The sequence below is a fragment of the Gavia stellata genome, chromosome 14 (assembly GCF_030936135.1).
Source record: "Gavia stellata isolate bGavSte3 chromosome 14, bGavSte3.hap2, whole genome shotgun sequence".
Taxonomy (NCBI): domain Eukaryota; kingdom Metazoa; phylum Chordata; class Aves; order Gaviiformes; family Gaviidae; genus Gavia; species Gavia stellata.
The window spans coordinates 17,987,355-18,003,846 of NC_082607.1; the positions used below are offsets into that span (position 1 = coordinate 17,987,355).

Below are 16,492 nucleotides of genomic sequence, written 5' to 3' on the forward strand. Positions count from 1 at the left end.
TTGCTCCACGATCTTGGGTAGAGGTTGAGTGAATAACAATGTTTCTGTCCCAGTTCCACTGCAACCTCATCTAACCACAAGCCAGCCTGCTTCCTCCCCTTTTCAGGCAACCCCCGGCTCCGTGTCAGAGTCTCAGGGGGGCTGGGAGGCCCTAGGAACCCCGACCAGCTGAGAACTGCTCTCTGTTCCTGACGGGTGACTTGCCCTGCACATCAAGAGTATGATGTAGTTTCACTGTTTGTTCTTCAGCTGTCGCTTAGCTAAAGCTGCTTCCCCTGCTCAGTGCTAGTTGCTGCTGTTTGGCCCGCTTGACCTTATTTCAGTTCTTGCCTGCTTCTCCCCTCAGCCCTTTTTCTGTCGTACAGTCTGCTGTTTCCTGCCTTTAACCGTGCCCTGCCACTTACCCAGCTCACCCAACGTGAAACATGTTTCTCTGGTTCCTGTGCTTCTTCCACAGACTATGTCACTGATGCGGTCATGGTGCCTGACTCATAAAATGATCCGTGATTCATGATCCCTCTGCCTGGACTTAGCTACAGGACACGAGTATGTCTTGGTCTTGTCTCCCAAAACCTCCCTACATCTGGAAACTGGAGCAGATCATGTCCCAGATCCAAGAGAGGTGGCCTGAATGGTAACGCTTACTCTTTCCTGGATGTAAGGTGAGGTGATGCCTCAAGCGAAAGCGACTCCTCTTGACTGAAGCTAGAAGGGCTTTTCATTATTTCCTACCAGTAACTGGTGTGGCCTTTACATGGTTTGGTGATGAAAACTTTAAAACATGGCTCAGGGATTTTTATCTCAAAGAACGACACCTCAAATAGGGGAATGAGTGTGGGGCTTTGGGTAACAAGTGGCACAGATGACTGAATAAAGCTGCTGATAATGTAATTAGCAGGAAGGCATTTGCGACTCACCAGGCTTTTATTCGTTTCTAGAGCTAATAACGAAGGGGAGTTAAAACTTCCTTCCTTTTTAGTGACATGGGACAGAGTATGATTCTGTGTTCCTTTACGGGTCTGAGAGCACGGTAGGCAGAAACTTACTGAATCAAAGAAAATTCAGACTTGAGTTAGGTGTTCTGGAAAGACCTGGCGAGAAATAGGGGCATACCAGGGAGGCTTACATAAATCACAAAAGGAAGAAATTATTCACAGAACAGGGAAAGGCCTAAGGAGCTACTGATATGCAATCTCTCTCCTGCAAATTATGGGAAAGTAACCCATTTTTCGGTCTTTATTTTTGTTTCTTATGTAATAGCTCATCTCCAAAAGGATTTAGAGCAGATTTCCCCAGAGTGACAAGCCAGTTTCAAGAATCTGGGGAAAAAAATCTGACTGGGAAGACTGTTTTTCCCCTCTGTACCCAACTAAACAGATAAAAATATGTCTGTGGCTTATTTAATACAGGCCATCAAAGGTATCACCTCACCTTGGAATGACTCCAGTATACAAATTCTGGTTTGTTTTCCAATTCTGTAAGCAAATCCTTTTAAAAAAATAAAAGGAATGGTAAAGGATTGTGGCTTTTTTCTTTTTTAAAATAGAAAAGAGGAAACGGAATTGCAGAGGGGGTTCCTATTCCGCTGCCCTCAAAGAAAAGGAAGCAGCATGAGCATGAATCTCCTACCTGGAAGAATGAATCAGCCATCTGGCAGCTTGAGTTTATTCTGATCTTCTCTAGTGGTGAACCTCTGGCCATTAATTCAGACATGGAATTGGCATCTACCCTCTCTTTGCTCAGTTTCTTAACTGGGTGACTGATCAAGAGCTCTCTTTGGATGAAGCACAGTAAAAGCTCCTGTTGTAAAGTCTTTGTTAAATCCTCTCTGAATTGGGCTCAGTATCAGAAATGGTGGACTTTGAAGCTCTTAAAGAGTAGCTTTTATGAGAAAGATGACATAGTCCTGTAGAATACTTTCTCCTACAGTTTTCCACAGAACTTCTTTTCAATCAGACATAAATTCTTTCTAGGAAAGTCAGAATTTAAAATACCTCCATTTCCTTATCATGCTTGGATAACACTTTTTTTTTTCTTTTACATTTTTTCATTGTCTTGGAAAGGATGCTAGAGTGCTAAACCTATATAGAAACTCCAAGATATTCTTTGATTTCTTCAGAAATCTGAACAGATGGCAGAAGCCCATTCTGGAATTGTTAGCTTAGAAAGAAGTGGTGTGCTACCAGAGGAACTGCTTTTCGTCTCATCTTCCCTGTTGCACCAAGCGGAAGGCTCAGTCCCAGAAGCATGATCACTTCATGGGGAAAATGCAAAATTTAGGCTCTTCAGAGAGCCAGTTTTGTCCCCCATTAGACAACAAATACAACGGTTAAGAACGTGTTTCACTTTTCCACCCCCTATATTCCTACCCACCATTTGAGAGATTTTTGCATTCGCTCCTCAGATGCATGCTATATAAACTGTTTTATGGTGGTTATTTGCATGATCCGAGCACGGTGCTGCATTAAGAACCTTCCCAGGGCACAGCTGGCTTAAGAAATTCCTATCTTCTGGTCACTGGAGCAGAGCAGAAACATTCCCAGCCTCTATAGGAGTGCACCTCACCTTCAGTTGTGCTGACTGAACTGCTTATGTAGTTGTACTCTAAATAGCATCTGAGAAATTATCTGGTTTGGGGAAAAAAAAATGAAACCAGGCCCTTAGAAAACAAATGGCCCTCCCCCCCTTCTCTGAGGCAACAGTTTTGCTGAGACAGCGGCCAGGCAAGCAGCTGAATGGAACAACTGGGAGGGAGGAAATGAACTGGAGAGCGCAAAATCCTCTTAGGCGGGCTCTGACCAACGGTTTGTAATACGCTGCTGCACCTGGAGTCTGGACTCCACAGTGTTTCCACGTTTTGTTGTCACAAGTTGAAAAAAGCAAATTCTGTCATGTGAGTCGGGACACCCAGAAGTGTTACGAACCTGGGCTCCCAAGGTCTGAGTCAGGTTTGGAAATGGGCTGAACTCTCTGCCATGGTATTGTCAGCACTTGCACACTCATTCCTTCAAAAACACACCCTAAAAACTATGTCACGTTTTCTTCTGTTAAACTCATTTACCTAAAAAGTCTCAGCTACGAGGTCAAGTGTGAACTACAGTGTTTTCAGAACAGACCAAATATCTGACAAGCATGCCAATACGCGGATTTCATGCACAGCTGACTCTGAAGCTGCCTCAGTGTTGTGCTTCTGCCAGCTCTCGCAGTAGACTGCTATAATCTTACAAAGTTTTGGATTTGAGTTGTAATATGAGTAGCCCTATTGTATCTCAAGCAGAGGATACATTACTGGAATTCCATGTGCAGGCAAAATGTTAGTTTTGGAAGCGTGTAGTTTGTTTTCATGGAAAAGTTGTCTATCTGGCAGCTGTCAGAAGCTGACTTTGTATGGGGAAGGCACAAATGGGTCCAGCTCATTTCCATCTATTTCTATGTGTAATTTAACAACCATATATCTCATGGGCAAGTTTAAAACTTACCTGAAGTCTGGTTTTGTTTGTTTTTTTTTTTTTTTTAACAGATTATCTTTTATTCACAATTCTTCTACAATTTCCAGACAGACATTAATAGATTCACATTAAAGAAGATCAGCATCTGTAGCTGTAACTGAAACCTTGAACATAGTTTTATGACTAGGCATTCAGGATACTATTTTAAAGTGTTCCCTAAAAGGGAATCTTTCTCCTAATTTTCTTATTTGTCCCCCAACCTTGACAGGAGGTGAAAAAACATTCTGAAACGTGAATTCAAGCTATAGACATGATTTATTTTTGTAAGTCTGTCTCAAGTACCAACTGACAGATTATATCTAGAATTGCTAGGTGACATCAACTCCTATTACACTAGGGTTTTTTTTATTTTAAACACTCCTTATCTGATCACAGTTTCCATTATAAGTGTCATTCGCTCTGCGATGCCTCAGCTTAGTTTTGAAAAGACTGCAACTGATGGATACTCTTAAGTGTCCTGCCTTTGTTAGGCAGGTGAGCAGACTAACTCAGCTTAGTGTCTGCTTAGTTACGCTAACCTTCTCCCCAAAATTAAAAATAGATAAACACAAGAGGATGATTAGAGACTAATTACCAGAACAAAACTATTCTTGTGCTGACTGATCTAACTATAAGCTTATGTGCAACTATTCAGCATGAGTAATGTGCTTAGCATTTCACAATACAGAGAAAAAAATGTAGAAGGAACTACTGAACTGTGTGTTTAGAAAAATAAGCATCACAGAATTTCTATCTGGTTACTTTAAGCATTCTATACTGCTTATATGCGATCATTTCAGGCTCATATGAATCTTCATGCAGGGAGAAAAAAGGAATCGCACTCAAAAGAGTGCAGGAGCAAATGCCAATTGAAACTGGGAACGCACTTAGTGATGGGCAGAAGCAGAAAATGCTTCAGGAGAATGCTCCTAACCCCAAGAAATACCATCAGTGCCAGCAAACATTGCTTCTGTTCGCATTGCCCGGCAAGCTCGGCGTTCTCAAGATAAGCCACCCTGCATCCACGTGGGCAACTGTGAATTACCTTCAAAACCATAGGCTCCCTCGCACACGACTTTCCTTCCTGAAGGCAAAATGAGCGAAGACAGAACAGATCAGCTGCGCTTGGCTTTGAAAAGACAGCGGTGGCTCGGCACGGGCGAGGACCTCGGCCAGCAGCCCCGCGGCGGAAGCCGCCCGCCTCCCCCGCCGCCGGCTCCGGCCTCCTCGCCTTCCAGCGCCGGCAGTTCAGGGCACCGGTCAGCGAGGAGAAGCTGCAAGTGGTTAATGGATTACTTCTAGAAAGACTGAACTTTGCCTCAGCTGAGCAATTATTTTCTAATGACTTCTGTGTCGCAATGGGAAAGGACACCAGGCCCCGCGTCTGCGGGTGCCCCTGCGAGGCCGGCGCGTCCCTCCGGCTGCCCTCGGGCCGGGGCAGCGCCGGGCCCGAGCTCTCCTTTTTAGGCTGTCCTCGTGTTTCGGTCACCCGATCCTGCCCCGAGAATGAAGCCAGCAGCTGGGCCTCCTCCGCCGGCCGCGCACGGAGGAGGCCGGGCCCACACCGCCCGGGAGGCCGCCGGGCGCCGCCGCCTCGCCCCGCCACCCTGGCGGCGGCCGGGCCTCGGCCGGCCCCGCTCCCGCTCAGGCGGTCTCGCACCCGCTCCCGCTCCCGCTCCCGCCGCCTCAGCCGGGCCCCGCCTGCCCCCGCCCCGGGCCGCCGCCGCCGAGCCCCGCTCTCGCGAGCCGGCGGGGGAGCGGCCGGGCGGCGCGCGCATGCGCGGCACCTTGTTTACCCCGCTCGGCGCGGCTCTGCGGCGGCCGGCCGGCAGGTGTCGCCCCACGCCCAGGAGAGCGGGCCTCGCTCGGTGGCCGCCAGGTGGCGCCTGCGCCCTCCATTCGCTCGCGAGCCGCCGAGCAGCGAACACCCCAAACAATCCCCAGCGCCGCCGCCAAATTAAATAACCTGCCCGCGCCCCGCGCCGTCCCCAAACCCCCCCCTCCGCGGCCAAGTCTCCGGGCCGGGCGGGCCGGGCGCGCAACCGGCAGCCGGGCCGGGGATATAGGAGCGGAGCTACGAGCCTGGGCCTCCTCGCTGCCTACGCCGACACTGGGCAAGGTAAGTTAGAAAATGGCGGCGAAGCTTCTGGAAGTTTGGAGGGGGGACTCGGGATCGCGGTGCATGGCAGCGGAGAGAGGCCGGGACGGGGCCCGCGGTCCCCGGGCCTGCGGGGACGGCGCGGGGCGCTAGGCCGGCTGGCCACAGGGACTCCGCGCAGCCAAGATGGAGGACGGCGGGGCCGAGCCGCGAAAACACTCCAGCCCCCCGCTTCCCCACCCCCCCCTTCCCAGCGCGCCTCGGCGGGGAGGGGGGACGCGAGCGGGAGCGCGAGTGAGAGAGCGAGAGGGCGCCGAAAGCGGCCCCCGCTGCCCGCCCGGAGCCCCGTTCCTCCTCCCCAGAGCCGGCCGCGGGCAGGCTGGGCCCAGTGCTCGGCGAGCTAAAATGGAGAACCACCTTCTCCTCCTCCCCCCTTCTCCCGAGCCGAGCAGGGGCTGCTGGCAAGATGGAGGACTCGGGCATTGTGTGTGTGTGGGGTGTGTGTGTGGGCAAGCCGGGCCGGGCCGCTCGGGGGGTGGGGAGGGAGGGGAAGAGGGGTCGGAGCCGCTGTGAACGGAGCGGGCCGCGCTCGGGGTGGGGGGGGGGGGGGGGGAGTGCTGGGCCGCGCGGCGCGCAGGAGAAAATGGTGGGGCGGCTGCCGGTGCCCCGGGGTGGAGTGTCGGAGGAGGCAGGGGAGAGGGGACTCCCACCCCTGACAGCGCTCCCCCTCCTTCCCGCCGCCCAGCAGCTGAGCTCTTCCTGCCAGCCCGCTCCCGGCGGCTTCCCCGCGGAGGGAAGTGCCGAGGGATCGGCGTTTCTCTCCTCCGTCTCTCTCCCCCGGCTCGGCCGAGCTGGGGCAACTCCGGCCGCCGCCTCCCCACTGACTGGGCTGGAGGGCTGGCGAGAGCGAGTTCCTTCGGCCCAAGTGAGGACCTGGGGACTGACCTGCGCCTTTCCCCCCCGCCTCGCTTCGCTGCCTCCTCTCAAAGAGTTGGCGACCCCCCTCCCCAGCTCGGGGAAGGCCTTTGTGGGGCGAGTTTTCCCCTCCGAGTGACTTAGGGCGAGCTCTTCGGCGGCTGCCCGCTCAGAGGAAGAGTTGTGGTAGTTTCCGTTCGGCTTTCTTTCTTTTTTTTTTTTTTTTTTTTTTGTGAAGAAAGGGCGCTTGCCAACTTGTGCCGGGGACGCCCGATGCCGGGAGCCGCGTGTTGCAGGAACCCCGCTGGGCTCTCGCCGACCCTGGGGGGGGGGGGGGGGGGAGGCGGGGAGGAGGAGGAGGAGGAAGAAGAATGCTTCTTACTGGGGGGTTTTGGCGCCACTTTTGTTTTAGATAGTGCTCCTCTGCCCCCTCCTCCTCGGCACGCACTGAACTGAGCTGAACCCTGCCCAGGTAGGAAGCGAGAGCTTTCCTGGCGTTTCTCTTTTCTGGGCGCTTATTTTCTCTACACGGATTAAAAAAATATATCCAGTTGTTGCTGTGGTGAGGGACTTGGAGGGACAGGGCAGTGAGGATTGAGCGGCAGCGGAGAGCGGCAGCAGACGGCTGGGCTGGGAGGCCCTGTTTTTCGGGTGCTCTCTCTCCCTGCCTGAGCGCATCCCTGGTGCCCGGGTGTGCTGGCTGCGGGTGCCCGCACCGCTCTCCTCCCCGCCGCTGTGCCTCCATGCCTTCCTCTGTCGCTGGTAGCGTTGTATAATCCGTCTGTCCCGTGGAAATCCGGGACCGACTGACCTCATTTTTTTTTTTTTCCCCTCACCCCCGAGAATGGGGAGTGAAGGCGCTCGGCTCCCTCTTTCCCTGCTTTTTATTTATTTATGGCACTGCCCCGGCTCGGCTCTTGTTGTTGTTGTCTTCCCACGGGATGCGGTGTTCGGAGTTAACACAAAGTTTCAATAACCGCCGAGTCCGGTGCTGTAGTTACTGTGGGTGGGTGGTTTTTTTTTTTTTAATTACTTTTTGGCCGCCCGGGTAACACTGCTGCCCCCCCGCCCGCGCTGGGTAAGTGCTCTCTTCCCGTGCGCTCCCCGGAGCCACACCCTGGCGTGTCCGGTCTCATTAGGCGCCTTATCCGCCGGTGCGACCCCGCGTTTTCCCTCGCCTCCCCGGGGAGGAGCGTGCGTCCCGGCCGGCCGCTCCTCTTCCCCGCGCGGCCGCAGCAGGAGTGCCCGGAGGTAACCCGGGGCGGCCGAGGTTGCGCTGCGCCCCGCTGCCGTCTCCCTCGGCGGGGCGAGGAGGGGCCATGTCAGCGCGGCGGTTCCTGCCGGGGGCGGGGAGTCGGGTTACCGAAGTGCGTCACGCGCGGCCCCGCCGGGGCCTGCTCCGCTGCCGCCGCGGGCCGCCGCCGCCTCGCCCGCCTGCCTCCGCCCGCCGCCCATTGGCCGGCGCCCGGGCGGGAGGCGGCGGCTTCCTCCCGCGCCGGGCAGCGCGGCCGGGCCCCTCCGCCGGGCCCCGGCCGCCGCGCTCTCGGCGGGGATTTCATTTACCCTTCGAGAAGCGGGGCTGGCGCTGCCCGCCCTGTGTGCCGAGCGCAGCTGTTTCAGAAAAGCTGGCGGCAGCGCAAGGGTCACCTCGCGTACATGGCTTCCACGTCGGCTCAGTTCTGCTGGGTTTCCTTGAGAGGGAAGGGGAGGAAAACGCCTTTTGGATCGCTTCCCTCGAAGCCGTCGTGCAACCGTTTTTACGCTGTCTGGGAGCTCTGTTCAATCCTGTTTTTAAATGACCAGAAACTGGAGTTCCCAGCGTTTCCTACCGTAGGATGTTCTCCACGCACAGGGCTCGCTCTTAACTCTTGGCAATTCAGTCTCGATTTGTGATTGATGACTTCTTTCTCGTTTATAATGCGTGGCCGTTTTGAAACAACTTTTTCCCCTTTTCATATTCCCTTTTCCGTAAACCATTATTTATTCCCGGGGTGTTTATCTGGTATTGAACTGTCCAGGACTTACAAAATATCCATGTGCAGGCTGGTTGGTTATGTGCAGGTAAATAAATACCACGAGTGATCGTGCAATTGGCAGACATTAATCTCTGTCTTCCTGGTATGACTTGCTCATTATCCTCAGCTCTTAATTGTGCGGATAATCTTGGTGCTGATCAGTCCCAGAATCACAGTGCCACAGATCTTGCGTGGGGCTCTTTGCTGGGTAACGCTGTTACTTTTTCCTTAGAACCATGATAACAGTTTCATTACAAAAGGAAATAAGGTGTGAGCAGGCAGCCGCCATGCTGTTAGCATAAACCTCCATCTTTTTGTTGCTTTCTGCACTGGAGCTGAATGGGGTGGAGTCCCCATACTCTCCTGGTTAATTAAAGACTAAGAAAGCTTCAAAGTTATACAAAGGAGAAAAATATAAATTAACTCCCATCTCTAAAAGATAGATCTTCTCTGTAACCGATGGGGCGCATGTGGATCCTTCTTATCAAAACCAATGATGTTTTACAGTGTCATCTCCAGGTGGGTTTTATGAAGCCTGTGAAAGAAATCCGTTAATTTCTGTTGCTATTTGTATTAAGTTAACTTAACTTTGGATGTTGTATAAACTTAAATTCAAACAAAAAAACCAGGCATGGAACTGGGGGATGGGAGAGACTCTTTAATTTTCCTGTGAAACTTCCTAGCGTTTAGATATCTCCCAAGTTACGTACTTGGGCCAGAGTTATGTTTTTGGAGCTTTTTCATCCATACAGTTTCAGGAAGTTAATAATGAATAAAGCCAATAAGAATTGTAAGAGTTTGTTAACTTGTATTTAAGAAGACTAGTTAAAATTTACGTACAGATCTTTTCTTTTAGATGTGAAGTCTTGATGTTTTGCAACCAAAAGCTGAAATTACTGGTTTGAGTAAGTTGGTTCAAGTTAATGATGCTGAGATATTTTGATGTATTTTAAAAAATTGTGTTCTGTGAAATGACGAAAAATTGGTAGGTTCATAGCTTATGAAAATATTTGGTTTAAAAATGCATTGTGCTACTTGAAAAGCATTCAGTTTTTAAAATAGGAGCATTCAATTAGCTGGCCGATAATGTAACTCAAATTCCATAAATATATGACATTCCAGCTCTACCTGTTAAAGTCTTTAAAGGCATAAATGCGTGGAATGAAATAATTTCCACTTGGAAAGAGTGTAAATAGCCTTGTCAGTTAAATGCTCTCTTAAGTTATACTGAAACAAAATAAACCTAATCAACAACAACTGTATTATTTTTAAAAAAAAGTAACGCGGACGGCTTCTTTTGAATATTACATGCTACCACAGTCTCCTGTAGAAAATAGCTGCAGGCAACGAACCACTTGAAAGTGCGTGCTCTTGTTGGTGGGAGCAACTACATTAGACTTAGTCAAATCGTGCAATAATGTTAGCACATCAGAGCATTATGAACTTTTTTTAATTAGAGTGCTCTTTGTCACTTATGGTTCAGATTTAGAATGATTTGAGAGTCCTCATTTGTCATTTTCATTTGTGGTGTTACTGTCTCAGTTGTTTTGCTTCAGGCAAATACAGGAGAGATGAGGTTTTCTGGAACTTGTGTGCCAGCGTAAACAGGTTGTATGTTTTACAGAAATGTTAAAACACTTAAGTTGCTTATTTTCACCAAATGAATCCCCAAAAGTAAGCAAATATTTCTGCTGGTTACTTACGTGTCTTGGTTGTGTTACTGGAATGCTGTGTTTTGTCAGATGGGATGAGGTTCTAAACGCAGTGTGATCTCTGCCTACAGTGTGACCATTTCTTTTCTGATTAGTTTGAAAATTTAGGAGAATACTGTAGGTGAGAATTTCCAAAATGGTACTGTTGGGTTTTGGTGGTGGGTTTGGGGATTTCTTTTTTTTGTGTGTGTGAGGAATTAAGAAAGTGTACTGGAAGAGGAATGTGTTGTGGATTGTGTCTCTGTCAGCTAGATGCTAGAATTTCCAAGAGCTTCATCTGCTTCAGTAATTGTCTTGTAATGGAAAGAAGTGATTGATAGCAGCCATCAACAAACCCGTTTAATATTCTTAAATAAGCTGAGCTTACTTTCTCAGTATCACTTAAAACATTCACATTCTGGTAACTTCAGCTTCCTTATATGAGGATCGTTGACAGGAGGAGAGAATGAAGGGATAACTTAGGCCTTGAGAAACCAGGGTGAGCAGGGAATTGGTGTTTTAGGTTGGAAAATAGGAAGCTTATTCACAACAAATCTATGGAGGAATGGAAAGAGCTCTTTTCTGTATGCATCACAAAAACTGAAATGGTGACACACAGGCTTATTGCATTGGTTTAGATTGAAGGCCATCCAATGTTTTAGATCGCCTCCACTCTTAAAGTGGTAAGTAAAAATGGGAATCCTTCATGGTCCCGTAGCTCTTCTGTCACTGGCCCTGGCAGTCCTGCAGTTTGATCTGCTCTGGTCCTCTTCCCGCCTCCTGACCCTTCCGTCCTCTTGGCTCCGGACAGAGGTGGAACGCGGGGCTACAGGCAGGTTAAACGTCCTGGTTAAGATACTCGAATCCTTCCTGCCAGGAAGGAGTTCAGTGTGCTGAGTTACTCGTGATGGTCTGTTCGGGTTTGGGCTCCTCTGGAGCGAGACCTGGATGGGCCGAGTGGGCGGCGGTTTGACGTGGCCTCGGGTCGCCCTGTTGCACCGGCCGCCCCTGCGCCCCAGGGGGCGCTGCGGAGGCCTGGGGGGTCTTCGTGGGGAAGCCGTGCTCGGAGGGCGGTCTGGGAGGGCAGGAAGACTTGCATTTCTGTTATGGTGAAGGAAGTTCGGGAGGGAGAACCTTCTGGTAGCCTTTGCAGCGTTACATCAGCATAACTGAAGCTCTTGCTCTAGTATTTGTTTTTTCCTAAAGGACTGCTTTCTGGAGTAAACCAGTTAAACTCTTCCACCGTTCTGTGAACAGATTTCATGTTTGAAGATTAGTCCAGTGACTTCGGTTGGCTTTTTATATTAGGAGAAAAAAAAAATCTGCTTTCAAAAAGTTGTGTGTCTTTGTGGTTTAAGGCTAAGCCTTGAAATCTGATGTAACTTTTAACAAGGTCAGAGATTTACTTATGAGTGATACAGTGAAAACTTCTGTTTTGGGAGTTGGAGATGAAAAATGTGATTTTAATCGTATGTTGTTTTAATTACAATTTATTTTCTTGTAAGTTTTCTCATGTTGCAGTTCATAAGAATCTGGTGAAGTTGGATTTTGGTGGTGTGTGTTTGTTTTTTTGTGTGTGTTTGTGTTTTTTGTAAACATGAAGTAAAGGAAACTTCTGAAGGTGGCCCCTCACGACACCACAGGCAAGTAAGTGTAGGGCTAATGCTGACTTGGTCAAGTTGGGAAGCTTGAGGGGTTGTTGTCTGACTGGCTTCTCTCTTGAGGAAGGTGTTTCTCTGTTCAGATATCAACACAAAAACTGTGTTCCCTTGTCTTGATCCTTTCAATTTGATGGCCAGGATCACTAAGACTAGACCAGAGTCCTAAATTTGATGGGTTATGCCATTGCAATATTTCACAGTATACTCTATTCCTTTTTAGTATGTCTGCATCTCCAAGTGTTGCACTATTAAGAAAATCTTAGATCTGTGACATCTTGGATAGAGAAGAAAGGAAAGCGAGATGTTTCGTTTCTTTCATCTCGCAAGCATTTTTCCTCAGCTGGTCAGATCTGAGGAGAGATCTGGCACCCAATTTTGGAGACAAGGATGTGGGAAAATTTGATCCCTCAAGGTACCCCTTTGGCTTTCATGTGGTAGTTAGTTTTTCCTAGCCTTTACTGGGTACAGAGTTGCATGAAGCAGCACAGGCACAGTCTGGTTTTAAACTTCTATATCCCAATTTGAGTCAGAAATGAGGGTTGTGTAGGACTGCATTTGTATGCAGTTACCTCTTGTCTTATTGTGACTTCAGAGGGAAATTAAGTTAGCTGTCATGTAACTGCTTTATCCAGGTACATACTTTATGCCCAGGTATGTACTTTATTGTTGTTTATTCTGTATATTTTTTTGATTGTGTAACTAGCTATAACTTACCCCTCGAGAGGGCTTATTTTTATAAAAGAATATGATCAGAAGAGTGAATAGATGTAAGAAGATTGGCATATATTGGAGGGTAGATTGTGATCTGTGATTGAGAAGTTAATCACAATACCCACCCAAACACAAGTATGTAGAAATAAGAGCCTGTGTTGGTTGTATGGTTGGGTTTGTTTTTTTTGTGGATGAATATTTTATTTTCTTATGGCTCTGAATCTGATGGCTTATTAGTCCTGCCCTTAACACGACCTTTTATGCCTTTTACTTTTCTATGCTTTTATTTCAGTAAAGGTTAGTCATTGGATTAGAGCAAGGGAATATGTGGGGCACTAGCAGTCAATGGAAGAATAATTGTTTTCTACAGCAGTTTTTGTGGCGGCTTCTGTGTGGCTCCTAGAGAGGAAAGTATTTTTGCATCTGTTCCCATTGTTCTAGGGTTGATAGGGCAACCCAATGACTTTTGCTTATATTTTGAAAAAGGACTCAAATGGTGTATGTTGCCATGTAATATGTATGTCTGCAGTGGTCTAGCTTGATAAGAAGAATTATAGCTGGAGTCCAAATTTCAGGGTCTTCTATTAGCAAAATAATGTAAAGAAATAAAATATAGTGACATTTCAGAAAGCACAAAACATTTTCAAAACTACTGACCACTTAAAAAAGAAACAACAAACCTTAGGAATGCATGTTTTATTTAGTTGGGATCGCATTCCAGAATTGGCTTCAAGTTGCTGCCAAGGTTTGGTGAAATGCTGCTCAACTTCTGGCCAGTGAGTGAGCTTTGGGTGATCTGCAGGACAACTAGCCTTACCTGCAGGCTTCCCCTGAGTTTTTCCCTTCCCCAGTAGTACCCCACTCCCCCTGAGAGACAGGCATCATTTAGTGTACACGCTTGTCAATTTGACGCTTCCTGGGAAGATGTGATGTAGTACATATAGTCACATAGCAAAGAGGACTTAATGCAGTTATTTTCCTATTGCTTAATACATGTGATCTGCCTAGAAAGAGATGAATATTTTTGATTAGGAGATTAAGTTGCAGTTCTTTGTTATGGCTTGAGTTGCATTTTTTTACTTAAAATAGGATTTCAGCCTAAGTTTTATGAAATAATATCTTCCTTGCAGCATCTCATCTGGGAAAAAAAGATTGACTTTTACTTTGTTTGCAAATAAAAATAAGCTGTTCAAGATAAGGCTTTTCTGTCTTTCATGCAATTACCTGTTATTCCTTTAGGTAAAGCTCCCAGTTCATCCCTTAAGAAGGATCAACTCTGGAAATTTGGACCATATCAAGTCTTAATAAGCAAATAATATAAGTAATATACTGGCTAATATTATATATAAAATAGTATTATTATAGATCATATACTGGCTGATTTTATTTGTCAAGAGTGTAATCATCCAGCAGGGATTGTTCCATATGAGGAGAGTTTGTATGGAGTAGGGGTGTGAATATTGAAGATCTGTATTTTTTTGGTATGTTACTTTTGTTGTCTTACTGTGGGCAATTGAATATATAGATAACTGAAGTTACTAAAAAACCAATCTAAGTAGTAAATGTCAGGAACGCAGTTTTGTAATTCATGTAGTGTGTATTTGAGGTGCCTAGTTTTTAATTTGAAGGTGATTTTATATGACATGAGTCCTGGAATAAGATATTTTTTATAGTTACGGATATAGTGGCCAACTAATTTAATTTGAGTAATAAGGCGGTACATCCTGACCACTGGCAATATTTTTCATTTCACTTCTGATCTTCTTACAAACAGAGAACTGATTAGTTATGATTTTTTTTTTCCAAGGGAGAAAAGTGGTGAAAATTGATAAAGACTTTTTTTTCCAAAATGAGAATGACCAGTGGCTGCAGTCTCCCAATGGCAGGGCTATGTTTGTGGCAGATAAATAGGAAGTAGAACTGATACAGACTATTGTGTCTTGATTTAGGGTAAAGAATGCAATTTAAATATAGTTGAAAAGGAAAGGCTGTGATATTCATAATATAAGATTAATAACATAAGTATTTTTAAAATTTTGTTATTTTGTACTGTTTTGGTATGGGAACTATATTCTTACAGGAAAGTTCCAGTTTGGTGTGCTGTCATATACTGTTTTATTTCTCTCATTGATGTACCTGTTTGAAAACTGTATCCAAAATACTTTCTTTTAACTCCACATAAAATATAGCTTTTGCATTGTGGATGGGCAGTTGCTTCCTAGAAGTGATGCCACAATGAAAAAATTGTGTTCTAGGTCACAGAATCGTATGGGAGGGAAAGGTCCTCTGGAGGTCTAGTCCAATCTCCTGCTTAAAGCTTGTCCAGTTAGACCAGGTTGCTCAGGAATTCGTCCAGTCAAGTTTTGAATATCTCAGAGGGTGGAGTTTCCACAATCTCTCTGGCAACCTATTATACTATTCTTACTGGAAGTTCTTTTTGTTTCAGGTCTTGAATCTTCATAGGAATTTAAGATGACTTTAAGCCCTTCCACCCCCCAGTATATGTTTGGAAAGTATTCCTTGATGATGGAGGCTTGGGAAGCTAATGACCTGGTTTAAAGCTGATTGTGGTTTTTATTAGGAATTATTGAAAGAGAGAGGGAGAGAGAGATGAATGGCTGCAGAATGACTTTTTGGTGCCTACTTTCTTCTTCCCTCTGGTTGCGTTTAACATATCTATTCTTCTCCTGCTGTCCACGCTCAAGCTTCACTACTGTGTCTATGACAAGGTCTTGCAAATAAAACTTCCTTTCCTAAGCATTTACCTGTTCACTTAAGTGTCATTCATACGCTGATCAAAACAATTCTTCTGGCAGTTTTCATATTTAAGCAGTGATATTTTTATTCCTTCTCATAAGTATTATTTCTAGAAATCTACAGTTCATTTGAAACTATGGTAACCAGAAAGGAAAGCTGCACAAGTCTCTCTCTTGCATCTGTGGTATAGGTCTGTCGTTACTTGCCTAATAAACAATTGGCCAAAAAAAGGTGAAACTGGCTTTTGTGTATTGATTTACCAAACATAGAAATGGTTTATTAAGGCAAATACTTCAGTGATAATGGAAAAATGTTCGGTTTGTTTTTGCGTGTGCTGCTGGATTACATTTTTGTCTTTAGTATTCCATGTTTAAACTGCTCTTGTTTTATTAAGTGGGCTTCCATTCGACTTACTTTGGTAAGCTGTATTTTCAAAACTGAGGCATTTATATCGGTATTTGTTTAATTTGTAAAATGTTTATGAATTAAAAAGTATTGCTGCTTTAGCAATGTGCATACGCTATATTACTACTCTACTGTGAAATAGAACAGATTTGTAAACTAGAAGACCTGTGGCTTGACAGCTGAAAAATAATCAGAAGAATCAGCCTTTAGGCATTTTATTTTTCTTGCTGCATTGCATTGTCTTTCTAGTCATACTGCTCAATTTCTATTCAGCAATGCAATGGTTTTATGAAAGTTATTAAAGTTGTGTACTTAGTGTATTTGTGCCTCAGAGCAGTAGTCACTGCTAAGCAAAAATTTTCAAAGGTGGCAAGACACAGGTTGTATACATCAGTATGATATAGAAATGTCAAAAACATTTTTAGAAACTTTGAGTTCAATAACACTGTGGATAGAAGAAAATACAGTAAGCCATCCTCTTCATAGGCAGTGGGTCAGGCATCAAGATTCTTCATATTCACCCCCAAATGCAGTAACAATCTCTGTAAAACTGAATTCTCAAGTTTTTTTCCTTTTTGTGCCAAGGGGGTATAAACTGTGTGAAGCGTACCTTGCATTCAAAACTGGTTAGAGAAGTTTTGTTTACAGAGAGGATTTATGCATTCTTGCATAATCCTACAAATGGGCTTAGTCTTTTCCTATCTCCAGTGAAGAGAAGCGTGGAAAAATTCTCACAGTTCTTTTGGATGCA

The 16,492-nt window shown here is 46.3% G+C and overlaps 1 protein-coding gene across 3 annotated transcripts in view; it reads left to right on the top strand.

The window, feature by feature from the left end:
• The first annotated feature begins 5,573 nt into the window (after nucleotides 1-5,573).
• The window catches only part of STAG2 (STAG2 cohesin complex component), an 81,628-nt gene continuing 70,709 nt past the window's right edge, over nucleotides 5,574-16,492 (top strand). For all 3 annotated transcript variants that reach the window (XM_059824533.1, XM_059824535.1, XM_059824534.1), the window contains exon 1: nucleotides 5,574-5,607. The gene's annotated coding sequence lies outside the window, so the exon portion shown is untranslated. The remainder of the gene's footprint in view (nucleotides 5,608-16,492) is intronic.